The sequence below is a fragment of the Carcharhinus amblyrhynchos genome, chromosome 21, assembly GCF_965287045.1.
Source record: "Carcharhinus amblyrhynchos chromosome 21, sCarAmb.v2.hapA, whole genome shotgun sequence".
NCBI lineage: Eukaryota > Metazoa > Chordata > Chondrichthyes > Carcharhiniformes > Carcharhinidae > Carcharhinus > Carcharhinus amblyrhynchos.
Window position 1 is genome coordinate 27,058,687 of NC_137344.1, and position 15,887 is coordinate 27,074,573.

At 42.8% G+C, this 15,887-nt stretch overlaps 1 non-coding gene across 1 annotated transcript; it reads left to right on the forward strand.

Moving 5' to 3' along the window:
- Positions 1–14,982: 14,982 nt before the first annotated feature.
- LOC145356717 (U2 spliceosomal RNA) lies at positions 14,983–15,174 on the forward strand. The gene has a single exon (XR_013889194.1). It is a non-coding gene; the product is annotated as a U2 spliceosomal RNA (small nuclear RNA).
- Positions 15,175–15,887: the final 713 nt, after the last annotated feature.

Consider the following 15,887-nt stretch of genomic DNA (forward strand, 5'->3'; position numbering starts at 1 on the left):
CAAAAGCCTGAGGACACATACACACCAACCAACTCAAGAACAGATTTTTCCCTGCTGCCATCAGAACTATCTCGCATTATGTTGATCTTTCCCTGCACCCCAGCTATGACTGTAACACTACATTCTTCACTCTCTCCTTTCCTTTCTCTATGAACAATATGCTTTGTCTGTATACATGCAAGAAACAATATTTTCTACTGTATACTAATACATGTGACAATAATAAATCAAATCAAGATAAACCCCTAGTTATTCAATTCAGCAGGGCACTTTGCACTTTCACCAGCCATTTTAAGTTGAGTCCAGCTCCCTCCCCAGTGCCTTGTGCATTGAAACAATTTGCCTCCGAACCCATTTCTTCAGCCACACATTTAACTTTCTAATCTGGTTGTCCTCTGCCAATTTAATTGTGGCTCAGGTAACAATACACAGATTATATTACCAGTGAGTTCTGCATTTCAATTTGAATCCTAACTCCTCAAACTACCTTAACACAACCTCAATCCTGGTTCTACTTGTGCAATTAGCTCCAACACGTAACATGGCAACCTGGCCCTCCCCTCTCCTGCTCCAAGTTCCTCTGCAGCTACAAGGAGCTGTCCTTAATCCTGCTATGGGGCAGGAAACTCAACCTTCGAAACTCCCAGCCATAATTACAGAGAATATTATCTTCATCTCTCCCTCTGACTGTTCTGTCCATCCCCACACTCCCCCACGTGGAATGGTGCCATGCTTATCCGGACTGCAGAACTTTCCCCCGTCCAGACAATCATCAAGAATCTTGTATCTTCTGGATAAGGGCAAAGGGCAAATAGAAACTTAGAAAGGAGGAGCATTTGAGCCTTCAAGCCTGCTCTGCCATTTCATTACGATCATGCTAATCATCCAACACAATAGCCTGATCCTACCTCCCCACATCCCCCCACCCCCGTATCCTTTGATCCCCTTTGCCTCATTCTATCTGTTTCTTGAAAATAATCAATTTTCATAGAATCCTATTGTGCAGAAGGAAGCCATTCAGCCCATCAAGTCTGCACCAGCCACAATCCCAGCCAGGCCCCATCCCCATAACTCCATGTATTTACCCCAGCTAGTCCCCTTGAAACTAAGGGGCAGTTTAGCATGGTCAGTCCACATAACTGCACATCTTTAAGAGTAAACTGGAGTACGTGGAGGAAACCCACACAGATATGGGGAGAATGTGCAGACTGCGCACGGACAGTGACCCAAGCCGGAAATTGAACCTGGGTCCCTGGCGCTGTAAGGCAACCACACTCAGCAGGTAAATGGAAATTAAACGGACTGATACAGAGGTTATGAGTGCCACTCCTTGCAGTCCACTAGGAGGCACTTTTTAGCAGCAACTGGACAGTCTCCGTTCATACACTTTTCTCTTATAAAAGTGAAGATTTTACAGCACTAACTATCCACTGGATGGCAGTGCAATTTTACAGGCGGACTGGTCTGCGGACATTTTCTGGTACCTGACACTTTCAACCCTTTACCACTGGGTGGCATATGCATTTTAAACACGTTGATAACTTCAGACAGAGAGCAAATTAACCCACTGACTGACACTTCAGTGAGACTCACAGCCAGGAGACCCTTTGACCACAGACCAAAAAAATTAGGAATCTGCAACTAAGCCTCTTTATTTCAATATGAAGAGATGGGGCAGATCCTCGGCTTACTTCTCCACACCTCAGTCTTGCACTCTTGCCTTGAACTGGTCGTAACAGCGTCCCATCTTCAAATTCAATCCACAATATGACTGGGGAAAAAGAACACATGAGAAGGTTTCCCCATGGGTGGAACAGTGGCGCAGTGGTTTGCGCTGCTGCCTCACAGCAGCCATGCTAAATTGTCCCTTAATGTACCCAAACAGGCACTGGAGTGTGGCGGCTCAGGGATTTTCCACAGTACTTAATTGCAGTGTTAATGTAAGCCTACTTGTGACACTAATAAAACAAACATTAAAACTTTAAACTGTTACCTTCCTCATGCACGTTCAAAGGAAACCCAACTCTGCTTCCTGAAGCATCCTCCTCCTGTCATCATTAGCTGTCCTTTGACGTTCTAACCCCTCCTGTTGTTGGACCACAGCACACTTAACCTGGGCCTGAGACAACTCACTAAAGGATAGAGACAACCACCCCCACAGTTCTCAAATGTCCCTGCTCCTTCCTCTCATATAAAATCCAATGATTAACTTAGATTTAGAAGGGCTGATTCGAAAGAAGTGGCATCACAAATTTACACGTTGTAAATTGGCATATAGATCCAGCTGTAAAAAATGTTTGCAAAGTCCAGAAATTATTGATCATTTAGTTCATCTTTCCACCCTGTCCCATGCATTGAGCATCAAAATCGAAAGATCAGAGGTGTCATCACTGAAGGTAATAAATGTTAAACTGTAACTCAAGACACTGCAGCAGTTTGAATGAGTTGATAGATAATTCCACTAGAACAAGACTGTTTGCTGTTCCCTAGCCACCAAATAAAGTCTCAGATCTGCCTACACTAAAGAGATGAGCCACAGAAACCACAGATTTCACCATACGGACTGTAAATCCTGTCAGTGATAACTTTCTCTCGGGCCCTAACTTCGGAGCTCCAGGACAGTGTGTGTGTGTGTTTGGAGGGGGGGGGGGGGGCGTGATGGTGTTGGGTGTACCCCAAAGACATGCTGGGGCCCAGGGATTCCCTTTGAATTGTGCCAAACAACAGTCTTGTCAACAAACCTAGAACCAATGGAATACAAAGTACAACAACAAAACCAACACAAAGCTGGCTGAATGACGGGACAAAGGATAGTAGTGAATGGCTTTATTGGATGGGAAGAAGTGTGGTTCCGATAAAAGAGCCCCTGATTTCCTTGAAGGACATTAATGACCTTGACTCAGGTTCGCTAAGTACAATTTCAAAAATTGCGATTGACACAAAAGGACAGAATTTTCTGGCCACACTCGCCCCAAAACCAGAAGATCCCGTCCCAAACTGGAAAATCACATCAGTCGTCAATGAACCTCTGCACGGTCTGCCCCGCAGCACCCCCCCCCTCCCCCCAACACCCCCCACCTGCTACAATTCCTGCGGCATGTGGGACAGGAAATCGCCACCTAAGTTTGGAAGTGTGGTGAACTGTCAGGAAAATAATAATTGACTTCAAGATAGCAGAATGGGTGAGCACATGGCAAATAAAATGCAAAGCAGAGAAGTGCGAAGTGTTGCATTTTCATAAAATGAATTAATATAAAATAAAGCATGCAATTCTATAAGGGAGATAGAAGTGGGAAAACCTGGGAGCATGCCTCAGGCGACGGTGCAGAGGGACCTCGGGGTCCTTGTGCATGAGTCGCAAAAACCCAGCTTGCAGGTGCAGCAGGTGGTCAGGAAGGCGAATGGGATGCTGGCCTTCATAGCGAGGGGGATTGAATACAAAAGTAGGGAGGTCTTGCTGCGGCTGTATAGGGCATTGGTGAGGCCGCAGCTGGAGTACTGTGTGCAGTTTTGGGCGCCGTACTTACGCAAGGATATTTTGGCCTTGGAGGGAGTGCAGAGGAGGTTTACTAGGCTGATGCCGGAGTTGAGGGGGTTGAGCTATGAGGAGAGGCTGAATAAACTAGGCTTGTACTCGTTAGAGTTTCGAAGAATGAGGGGAGATCTCATTGAGATGTATAAGATGATGAATGGGATGGATAGGATAGAGGTGGAGAGACTCTTCCCGCTCAGAAAGGACAGTAGGACTAGGGGGCACAGCCTCAAGATAAAGGGGGGGCGGTTTAGAACGGAGTTGAGGAAGAACTTCTTCACTCAAAGGGTGGTGAATCTCTGGAATTCTCTGCCCGTTGAAGTAGTGGAGGCTACCTCGCTAAATATTTTTAAGAAGCAGGTTGATGGGTTTTTGATAAGAGAGGGGATTAAGGGTTATGGGGAGAAGGCGGGAATGTGGAACTGAGCCACGACAGATCAGCCATGATCTTATTGAATGGCGGGGCAGGCTCGAAGGGCCAGATGGCCTACTCCTGCTCCTATTTCTTATGTTCTTATGTTCTCTTTTTGGCAACAGTGAAGTATCCTCTGTGAAAGTGATACTTTTAACCCACTGCATCAAAACTAAAAACTTGAAAGTAAACTTAAATTTAAATGTGATTTCCCTCAGTGTTGATAATCCACTCGAGCCCACCTCCACCCTCCCAGTACCCGCCAGTCATAGAAGGCTTACTGCTGGATACTGCACGCTCCATCTCCAGGGAGACAAGGGCACAGACACAAACATGGAAGAGAGCACAGAGTCAGGCTAGACAACTCTCTTGACCTCCCACTACCTGGAACTGTTATCGGTCACTATGGCTAGGGTTCTGGGGTATATGTGCACAAATTGCTGAAGGTGATAGGGAAGTTGAGAAAACAGTTAATAAGGCAGAGAGGATTTTAGGCTTCATTAGTAGAAACAGAGAGTACAAAACAAGGATGTTGTGATCAATCTCCACATAACACTAGTACAGCTCCAACTGAAGCATTGTGTTACATTCTTGGCACTAACCATTAGGAAGGGTATGAATGCATCAAAGAGAGTGCATAAATAATTCATGAGAATGGTTCCAGGAATGAGGGACTTCAGTAAGGTGCATAGTTTGGAGAACTTGGTACTGTTCTCGTTCGAGAAGAGAAGATTGAGAGAAGGTTTTATCAATGGATTCAAAATCAAGAGGGGTTGAGACAGAGTAGATATGAAGAAACTGTTATTATTGCTAAAAGGGTGGAGAGCCAGAAAAGTTAAGTAATTGGCTAAAAAACCAAAAGCTGTTTGAGGAAAGCATTTTTTACACAGCCAGTGATTAGGATGTGGAATGTACTACCCAAAGAGTGGTGACAGCAGACTCAATCAGGGCTTCCAGAGAGGAATTAACTGAAGAGGAAAAATTTGCAGGGGTACAATGAAAGAGTGGGAGGGTGGTATGAGCTGACTTGTTTTGCAGGGAGCTAGCATGACAGGATGGGCTGAGTGGCCTCCTTGTGCATTGTAACCATTCTGTGGCTATATTTTGTTTTTCCCCAGAAGGCCGGCAGGGACACAGGTTCGATTCCAGCCTCGGGTCACTGTCTGTGTGGAGTTTGCACATTCTCCCCATGGCTGCATGGGTTTCCTCTGGGTGCTCCGGTTTATTCCCACAGTTCAAAGATGTGTGAGTTAGGCTGATTGGCCATGTTAAATTGACCCTAATGTCAGAAGGGTCAGCAGAGCAAATGAGGGTTACGGGAATAGGGTCTGGGTGGGATTGTGGTTGGTACAGACTCGATGGACCAAATGGCCTCCTCCTGTATCAAAGGGATTCTATCTAGATATGGGTTGCTCAGGAGTGGGCTGGTGAGTTTGTTCCAAAGAATCAGGTATCTATACCATTGGTCACAAATGACCCCTGATGCCACTCTTTGAATTTCATTCACAAGGGTTGGAGATCTCCACGGAGGACTTGACCACTTCCAAACTACTGGGAGCTGGAATGATAACAAGGATAAATGCAGCATCCAGAAGGAGTAAAATATAACCTACATTTACTTGACTTTTGGCCTGGAGAAATGAGGCCAGCCCTGGCCTGCCACACTTTTCATGGGTAGATGGGACTCCTAGCTGGAACAGAGCCCTGCTGTTGATTTGGTCAGTTCCAGGTGCTGCAGTATCAGGATGTTCAGCATGGCAAGGTTTAATATGGGACTGAAGAACTCACTGAAGTGCTCACATGATGATGTAGAGTGTCACAGGACAATAGGCAGAGTGGTGCAGACAGAGGATGACAGTAGTCAGCAAGAAGATAGCACCTAGACAGGGTTATAACTTAGAGATATGCACACACTATGTGTTAACAATAAACAGTTTATGTTCAAGCATACCAACCTCCAGACCTTTCAGTGAGATACCAAACAACATTACTAAAAGATGTTATAACCAGGATGGGAGGAGTGCACAGATTCTCTCGCCCCACTACTCCACAGGTCACAACATAAGTGTAAATGTTTAATTCACTCACCAAACTGACCAACTGTTTACCTTCATTACTGTCAGACCCAGAATAAAAGAGACTTTAACTAGGCATCTTCCAATAAACTCGAATAATTGATTTATTGTGAAATGGAACTTCATTTTTAAAACAAGTTAAAAAATTGGTTAACACGCAACTTGCAATCAATGCAATTTACCCCTTTTAAAATCCCAACATGCACGCGTGCGCACGCAAAACGAAAGGACAAGACAAATAAGGTCTCTGCAGAGGTTGGCAAAAGGGAACAGTTTATAAAATGGATAAAGTTCAAAAAGATCTTGATGCTGTTGACTTGGTTTCTGCATGCAAATATGCAGCACTGGTCACAGTAGTTATCTGGACGTCCTTTCCAAAGGATCTTCTGTGAAGCACAGTGTGTGTGAACTCTTGCTTATAGCAGTTTCGTAGTCTTCTGATACAGAAGAGTTCAGGTGAGATGATAACATTCTGGTCAAAGGGGAACTCTCACTCTGAACTGCAGACAATATAGGGAGAGAGAGAGAAAGAGAGAGAGAGAGAAAGAAAGAAAGAGAGAGGGGTGGAGTGAGACAGAGAGGAGAACCTGTGATCACAGTTTTCTCCCAAGACACACACATAGTTCAAAAGATACATGCCAGACTTCTCCTGGGGCAGATGTTTTTCAGCAACCAACAATAGCCCACAGCCTAGCAACAACAGTTTTTTCTCTAAATTCAAATAAACAATGACTTTTAATTCCTCAACTGTCCTTCTTGGTCATTTAACTGAAATCATGTGATTTCTTGGAGTCAATGCAGACTCGATGGGCTGAATGGCCTTCTTCTGCATTGTAAGGATTCCACGGTGACCACATTGAATCCGAGAAAATGCTTCAATGAATTGATTGGATAGATGCAGGTAAGATGTTTCTGCTGGTTGGAGATCTAGAACAAAGGGACACAATTTCAATACAATGGGGAAGCCACTTTGGACCAAGATGAGAATTTTCTTTTACTCAGAGGGTTGTGAATCTTTGGAATTTTCTACCTCAGAGGAAGCTCAATTATTGAGTGTGTTAAAAGTAGAGAGTGACATATTTCTAAAATTGCATAAAGTCTATAGGGGTAGTGTATGGGGGGAAAAGGCTTTGAAGATGATCAGTCATGATTGTGTTGAATGGTGGAACAGTCTTGATGGGCCGAATGGTCTATTGATGTTCCTATTTTCTTAAAATTAAAAAAAATGAGGTTAAAGGAATTTGAGGAATTAGGCTCTGCTAAGGATAATCTGTACAGCACAGAGAACAAAATTTAAAGTACAAAAGATGAGTTTGCTAATGACATGGGATGGGGGCAAATCCCAGGATGGGGTATTGTGGGGAATGGGGAATACCCTGGCGGGGGTGGGGGGGGGGGGTGGTGGAGATTAGTTGAGGTGGTGGTCAGGAACGTGGGGGTTGTCTTGTGCATGGCTTGATCTGGATATTTAAAATAGTTTTCTTTCTTCTAACGCTTTCAGAATAATTATTGGTGTAACAAACCATTAATGCAACATTGGCAGAACCATTCAAAGTTAGCAACTGATATCGCTTTGTGGGATGTTTCCAAGCATAGTGCAATTATCCAGCGAAGTTAGTGCCTCTGTACAATTGTTGTGCAAACTCATACCTGGGAACCTCAGAGGGATTCACCAGCACATTGTTGGGGAGCTCGGAAATTACAAGCCAATGTGTAAAAAAAGCTTAAGATTCTATCACTCTAGACATTGTGCCATAACCTATTGTCAGAAAGTGGAGTCTATTGTTGTGTTTTCCCCTGGGATAATGCAGAGTGGGGCTTGATTGACTGATAAGGTCATATAACTAGTTACAGCTAGGCTTTCACAGAGAACTCACAGCAGTCTGCTTTGGGATTTTTAGGGGGAAGTTGCTTTCTCTGCATCACTTGTTCTGTCTGAAGCAGAGACTGGAATCTGCCTAGAAATAAGTCTTCCGAGATTCTACTCTTCTGGGAAAGAAACTTTCTCTAGAAGTTGCTGCATGAGAATTAGAAGACAGGTGTTCATCTGGATCACTTTCTAGAAGCATCAAAAGGCTGGAAATCTAGTACCTACATAAGCATCTTTGGCTTCTGTACTATCTGGTTATAAAGAAGGGATTATCTGTCGGGTTAACTGCTAAATTGGAACAATAGAGATAACTAGCTGTTAAGAACTGTACTTTGTCTTGATTAACTATATTAATTGGTAGAAGTTGTGTTAATTCTTATTGTAATATTTTAACTGTTTTGTTTCAATAGAAAGCCGCCTAGTGAGTCATTTAGTGAAGCACCTTATGCTCCCCCTAATGCCAAAATCAAACACTGAGGTCTGGGCTAATTTCATAACGTAACTTGGAGTTTCTGGTCTGGTCCTTAACAATCTCTTTGCATTCTTCTCGATTTCAATAACTGTTCAATCAAGGTGAGAGATCAAACCTTATCCACTAAATCGAGGTTTTGAGGAGGACTCCAGGAAGTACAGGGAACAACGTGTCAAATCTCAGGGGAAAAAAACATATGCAATAGAAAAGTTCCACCAAAAAAAAATGAGCACACCACAGCAACGCTCAGACATTGCAAAAAACATGCAAGCAAATTGTCAAAGAGCCGGGAGCAGACTGAACATCAGAAGGGATATGGGAGTCCAGTTCTTCAATTTCACCCCAGATATCAAATGAATCTGTGAACAAAAGAGGCAGCATGACTCTTCCCATTAAAGACGAAAAGGAGGTCAGGCTTCAGTAATTTGTCGAAGATAATAATGTCTCATTGGTAATATACGCATAAATATAGCTAGAAAAGACGAGTAGGCATTTGTTTTCTGTGTTCACACTCACCTCATCCCGCCTACCACAGGAATCGTAGGAGGCGGCGGCAGCGGTCCATGCAGAAGCCCATTGACCTTAGGCGGAATTTTCCAGTCTTGGGGTGAGGGCGGCCAGAAAATCCTGCCCCACGTCTTCAACATGATAAGAATGTTTAGGGTTCCTCAATTCTCTTGGGAGATCACAAGGAGTTCTGGGACTGGAAAGGTCTGGGAGGCCCTGCACTAAATTAACACCATCCAAAATGTGTGATTAAGAGGTAATAATCAAAATTGTCCTGTACTGAATCCAAAATTCTAATACTGAAACCCATTAAGTAATTAAAACTATTACACAAAGTTATCAGAGTGGATAAATCCAATGTGATGGTGCCAGCTCCAAGCTTATTTGACGCTTGATCAGAAATCTCATTACACGTTGTGATTGATATAAGTAGATTGTAGGAGGAGGTAGATTGGATATTTTCAAAGTAAACAAAGTAAACAATTTCTATCAAAGCAAAGGTTGCTTTGATAGAAATGCAAAGGCTAATGATAAATTAAAAGCATTTTTTCACTTTTGAAATATGTCAGTCTTATTGCCCAGTTCTGTAAAGTGTATAATATGCCTTTTGTTTGATCTGCCACTGGCAGTTTGCAAAAGCAGACAGATACCCAAAAGCAACAATCTATCTGATGAACTGTGAATGCATTTATCACATTAGAAGCTGCCTGTGGAGGCACTAAATCTCAGTGTTAGATGTGTGATGTGACCTAACAATGGAAATACCCTCACTGTAGCTACATTCAATTGTCTGATGCCCAAAAAATAAGAAGCACTTTCATCATCTCAAGATCAAAGGAGATAAACAATGTTATGAAATTTATATAGAAAACGTTATGAAATAAGGACTACAACACGCTGCTGTATGCTAGCCCAATGTGCTGGCAGTGATAATGTCACAGTTCTGGTTAAAATGACATATTAATAGCATCTGAATTATAGCTTACTCAGATATAAATAAAGGCTAATAGTAGAGAAATAGCTCATATTTTAATCCAACAGGAGGCGATTGATGATAGAAGAATGTAAGAAACAAAATTGGATTATGTTCATTTTATGGGATTAATGTTGTGGCTCCTATAGAGATAAGACTCCTTTGAAAGAGCAGAATGCTTTTACTTTGTGTTCAAAGGGTTTGCAAAGTGAACAAATTCATGTAACAGGGAGAATAAACATTCCTGCTGCTTCTCTCCTGCCTAGATCTCAGGCATGACTCCCTTTTGGATAAGCCTACGGATTCCCTTTGTACCTCCTGTGGCATCCTCCAATGGGATCCCTTAGGCACTGCCTTCTTATAGGGGGTGACCCTAATTGCCCCACTGCACTTTCTCAACAACCACACCTGCTTGGAGCTGATTTTTCCTACTTCCTTCCCATCGCACTCAACCCTCCCAATGATGACATGGTGGACACTGGATAAACTCTCACCACGTCTCTCTCTGTGTTGCAGGCTTTGATGTCAGCCTTTTAATTGATCACAACTTTACTCTTCAAGTAACGAAACCAAGTCATGACTTCTCTTTAACAGCTGTTTTAATGCAAGCTCTAGCAAGGACACTGGAAAGCTACAGCACATATCTCGGTAGCTAGCCAGAGTGACGTATTCTGAGATACATAAGCAATTATAGTTTTCAAATTAGATTACAAGCAATTAGCATCAACCAATCAGTTTGCATCTCCCTCTAGAATATCAACTCACTTGCCAATACGGTCCTTGCCATCCATGAGTTTACTGCAGGAAACTGCATCAAGAGGAGGCATTGTCATCATGGCCTTGACAAAAACCTGCCTGAGGGCTGATGACACCTTTCCCCTTAATGAAGCCTCCATGCCTGGCTATACCGTCCAGAATTTGCCTCATCCATACCTTATCTAAAATAACATCTTGGTCTGACCTAAACACTGCACCCCCCCCCACCCCATTACTCTTTTAGAATCTTCTTCTTTCAGCATCACATCTCACCTAAATCCTCTCACCTTATTTAAAATACAGCACAGTAGTACAGTGGTTAGCACTGCTGCCTCACAATGCCAGGGACCTGGGTTCGATTCCTGGCTTGGGTCATTGTCTGTGTGGAGTTTGCACATTCTCCCCATGTGTGTGGATTTCCTCCAGGTGCTCCAGTTTCCTCCCACATGCTGAAAGATGTGTCGGTTAGGTGCATTGATCTAAACAGGCGCCGGACAGTGGCGACTAGGAGAATTTCATAGTAACTTCATTGCAGTGTTAATGTAAGCTTTAGTTGTGACTAATAAACAAACTTTACTTTGTCCTCCTTTTTTACTGCCCACCCAAGTGCCATGAGAATGTTCTCACTAAGATATATTCAACTGCTGGACCAATTGATGCCTCATCTTTAATGATTTGAGCTCATCTTGCTCTTTCTTCTTGGTTAACTGCCGCACCCAAATCATCCCATAATCTCTCCCTGTATATAAACTTCCCAACACATATTCAAGCCAACACTCTTCACCTGGCTACCCCTATTATTTCAATCACAAATAAGACAACATCTGATTACTTCCTTGTATTGGTCTTCATCCATATCCCTACCACCCTGCCCCTGCTTCCAACTTTACTTCTTTCTGTGTCACTCATGGGAAATATCTCACGTATATTGAAATTGCAAATTCCTGAACATTTACCACAGCACTTCTGCCACTACTGATCTGCTCAATCACAAAGTCATTATTGTCATCCTTTGTGACCGTGACAAAGGTATACTTTCCTACTTTGTTCTTATCAACTTGTCTGCTGCCTTCAACACAGTTGGTCACACTATTCTTCTCCAATATCTCTCCATCATCCAACATGGTAGGACTGCCTTACCCAATTCAATTCTTATCTATTCAGTCATAGCCAGAGAATCACCTGCAATGACAACCCTTCCTACTCCTGTAACACTATCTCTGAAGTTTCACAGCGATCTCTTTTTGAGCCTCTCCTTCTCATCTACATACTGTCCCTTGGCGACACCATGTAAACAAGGAAGCTGATGATACCGAACTCAACCTCACCATTACTTCTCTGAATGCCTCTACTGTCTTTACATTGCTGGACTGTTTATTCCATATCTAATACTGGATGAGCAGAAGTTAGCTCTAACTAAATATTGAGAAGACCAAAACTGTTGTCTACACTCCACACCACAAACCCTGTCCCCCTGGCAACCGACTCCATCCATTTCCCTGGCAACTATAACTTGAAAAAGCTATGAATAATTATTTAAAGAATAATGTTATGAGAAACAAATGCAAATTGTAAATCTTGGTGCTTTGTTAATTATAAGTTTAGTTCTCTTGCTGATAAATTTGTCCCTTTCCTTGGGAATTGTCTGATATTGAATCAGACTGTTTGTAATCTTTTTGTTACATTTGACCATGAGATGAGGAGATTTGTGCCTTCACTGTTACATTATTATTTCCATCTCCATAATGTCACCTGCCTTAGCTCATCTGCTCCTGAAGCCTTCATTCATGCTTCTGTTACCCCTAGAATTGACTACTCCAATGCACTTCTGGTTAGCCTCCCCCCATTTTACCCTCTGTAAAGCTGAGATTATCCATAATTTTGCATCTATGACCTAACTCGTATCAAGTCCTGGGCTTACTGATCTACAATGGCTCCTGGATAAGCAAAGCATCGCTTTTAACATTCCTCCATGAACTTACCTCTCTACATTTCTAATCTCCTCCAGCACTAATAACCCTCCTAAGATATCTGCACTCTTCCAATGTTAGCCTTGAGCACTCCTGATTTGAATCCTTCCACCACCAATGCTCCAAGCTCTGGACTCTCTTGCCTAAACCCTTTTATCTTAATGCCTCGCTTTCCTCATTTATGAGGCTCCTTAATACTTCTTTTAACCATGGTTTTGATCATCTGCCTAATATCTCCTTCCACTACTTGTTGTCACTACTTTTGTTTGATGACACCGCTTTGAAATTTCTTGGAATATTCTATTCCAGTAAAGGTGCCATATTTGCTGTTATTGCAAGGATGAAGTTAATGTTGGCTGTACAGGAAAAGAATGCAAATTATATGTGCAAATCTGCTCTTGCAGAAGAAGGGATCCTCTCATTTTATGCCAGATAAGGTATTATTTATTGTTTGTGCTCACATAAAATTTCTGCAGCCACCTTTGGCCTTTCAGTTTGCGAATCAATATACCTTGAGCTTGCAGTCCGATGAAGTTTCTTTATAAGTGGAAGTGAAGGCTGCCATACAAGGGAACGCTATTCTCCTGTGTCTCATCAGCTTTGTCGAACTCAAAATATTTCCATTTTCTGACAAAGATACTAGTTTTTAAAGCAATGTAGGTCATATCAAAGAGGTCAGGCGATTAAAATCTCAATTAATGAACGCAGTTGACACAAGTGTCAGACTAAGTACCAAACATTCACTCATTAATAGCACTGAGACCCATCAGTCTGTACGTTAAATATTAATGACTCATTCACAAATCAGATTAAAACGTCAGTCCCAATGGTCTCAGCTAAGTGATGACTACTGGAAAATAATCCATGAATTTTGCTATTAACACCAAATGTGATGAGACAATTCCAGTATGTGCACTGAATTTCCAGCTTACAACTAATAAGCCAGAAACCATTGAGATATAATATTTGTCATTGTAATAGTTGAGCTTGAGTAGACACAATCAAAGTTCTAGTCTCACTGGGAATTTATGAAATAGCTAAAGCATTCCAAAGATTCAGATCAGAGATTAACCGGAATTTTTTTCACAGAATGATAGAATCCCTACAGTGCAGAAGGAGGCCATTTGGCTCACTGAGTCTGCACAGACCACAATCCCACCCAGGCCTTATTCCCATAATCCTACATATTTACCCTGCTAATCCCCCTGACACTAGGGTCAATTTGTCTTCACTTCTTTCAAGTCTTGGTGAGGTCGCACAAGAGGGAAGGAAAAAGCAGTAGTATGAAATCATTGTGCTACCTAGTAAATTTAAATGGCCATCTTCCAACAACTGAATGGCCAGCACAGAAAGATTGATTGCCAGCTTTATACATACACAACATTATAGACTTTGAAACTTATCTAATGTTATCTTTACATTTGCTGACACCAAATAAAACTGATGAATAATCATACCTGCGAAGAAATACAGGGCAGCATTCCAATCGATATTATCATTTTTACAGCTGCAATTTGAAAATCAAATGAATGTGGAGATAATAGCAACTGTATCTCTTCTGAGATCTGGGTTTGAAAAGGAAGGCCAGATCTCCAAGTTTCCAGATTGTCAGAGACTGGACATACAACCGAAGACGTGCACCAGGCTCCTGTGGAAATCCTGAACAGAACTATGTCGGAATTGCCAGTGTTATGACAAGTCCTTGGGTGAACTCCCCAATTTGCTATGTTCCCAGGTGATGAGGAATGAACTGGTTCTTTATTCAACCCTCTGGGTTAGAATCACAAAATCCTATAGCGCAGAAGCAGGCCATTCAGCCCATCAAGTCTGCACTAACCGCAATCCTACCCAGGCCCTATCCCCATAAACCCACGCACTTAACCTAGCCAGTCCCCCTGACACTAAAAGGCAATTTAGTGTGGCCAATCCACCTAACCTACACATCTTTGGGCAGCGGGAGAAAACCGGAGCACCCGGAGGAAACCCTTGCAGATATGGGGAGAATGTGCAAATTCCACAGGGGCAGTGACCTAAGCTGTGAATCGAACCCAGGCTCCTGGCACTGTGAGGTAGCAGTGCTAACCACTGTGTCACCATGCCGGGTGGATGGAAACAAAGTTACTTTAAAAGAAATCTCTTCCTTTATGGATACATTTCTCCAGTCCAAAACCAAATGTAAACTGGCTCTAAATGGAAACAGCTTAACCATTCTTGAGTTAAAGAAAAGAAGTTTATTAGTTACTAAAATGTGAGAAGAAAATAATAAAATGCTGCGCACATAACATACAGATTAGAAATGAGAGTGAGTCCAAAAAGATGTAAGGATCAGTCTTTGGCTTGTCCATGAGGACTGGGTGGTGAAATGTCGAGGCCTAAAGTTGGCTGATCCCAGTGGCTGTTGAGCAACTGAGTTGGATCACTTCTTGGCCTTTTGGCTCAGATCAAGTGTAGTATCGACATGCTGTGCTTGGTTGAATTAATTAGGTTACATTTTAGTTTCATTTGAAGCCATTTTTAAAAGCGGCATTTCGGCCTTTTGGCTAAGATGCAAATTAGATCAAGCCTTGGAGGAGGTGCTATGCCTACTCCAATTAGCTTGGATCATGTAGATCAAGCCCAAGACAGGAGGTGAGAGCCCTGTCTTGTCAGCTTGGATCGGGAATGTCTCAACTTGTTGAGACTCTGAATTGGACTTGATTTGAATGAATTGGGATAAAAACAAAAACAAAACTGAGTTGGATCGCGATTGTCTGGCCGCATCGTGCCCAGTACAGATCACACTGGGACTGCGCAGGGTCAAAGAATCACAGGCATGGAACCTAAAGTGCTTAGCACCAGCACAAACTCCCATTGGGATTCTCCCAGCCAGTAAGGGCAGGAACAAGATTAACATATTCAAATAAGCATTCAAATGCGCTTAGTCTATTTTAAGCCAGATTCTCCCTGCTTAGTGGATTGCCTGATTCTCGAGTGTAGCTGGAATCTGGCGAGAATCACTACTCGTCTCCACAAACAGGGACCAGGCATGATCACCATGTCAGGGAGGGGCTCAGAGACTATTGAAGCCTCTGGGTGATTGGGGACATGGCTGCCAGTGCCACCCAGCACCAGATGGACAATGCCAGATGGGCAGGCAGATGAAAACTACCAGGGTGGGAGTGGGGAGAAGGGGTGAGTGATGAGAAGGACAGACATGAAGGCACCCTCTAGGAGGGCCCCAATGAAAGGTGAGGGAGATGCTTTAATTTCACTTCAAAATCGAGGAACCCTTTAAAAACAGTATCCTATCTCTGTGAGGCCAGGCTTGCTGATGTGTTTCG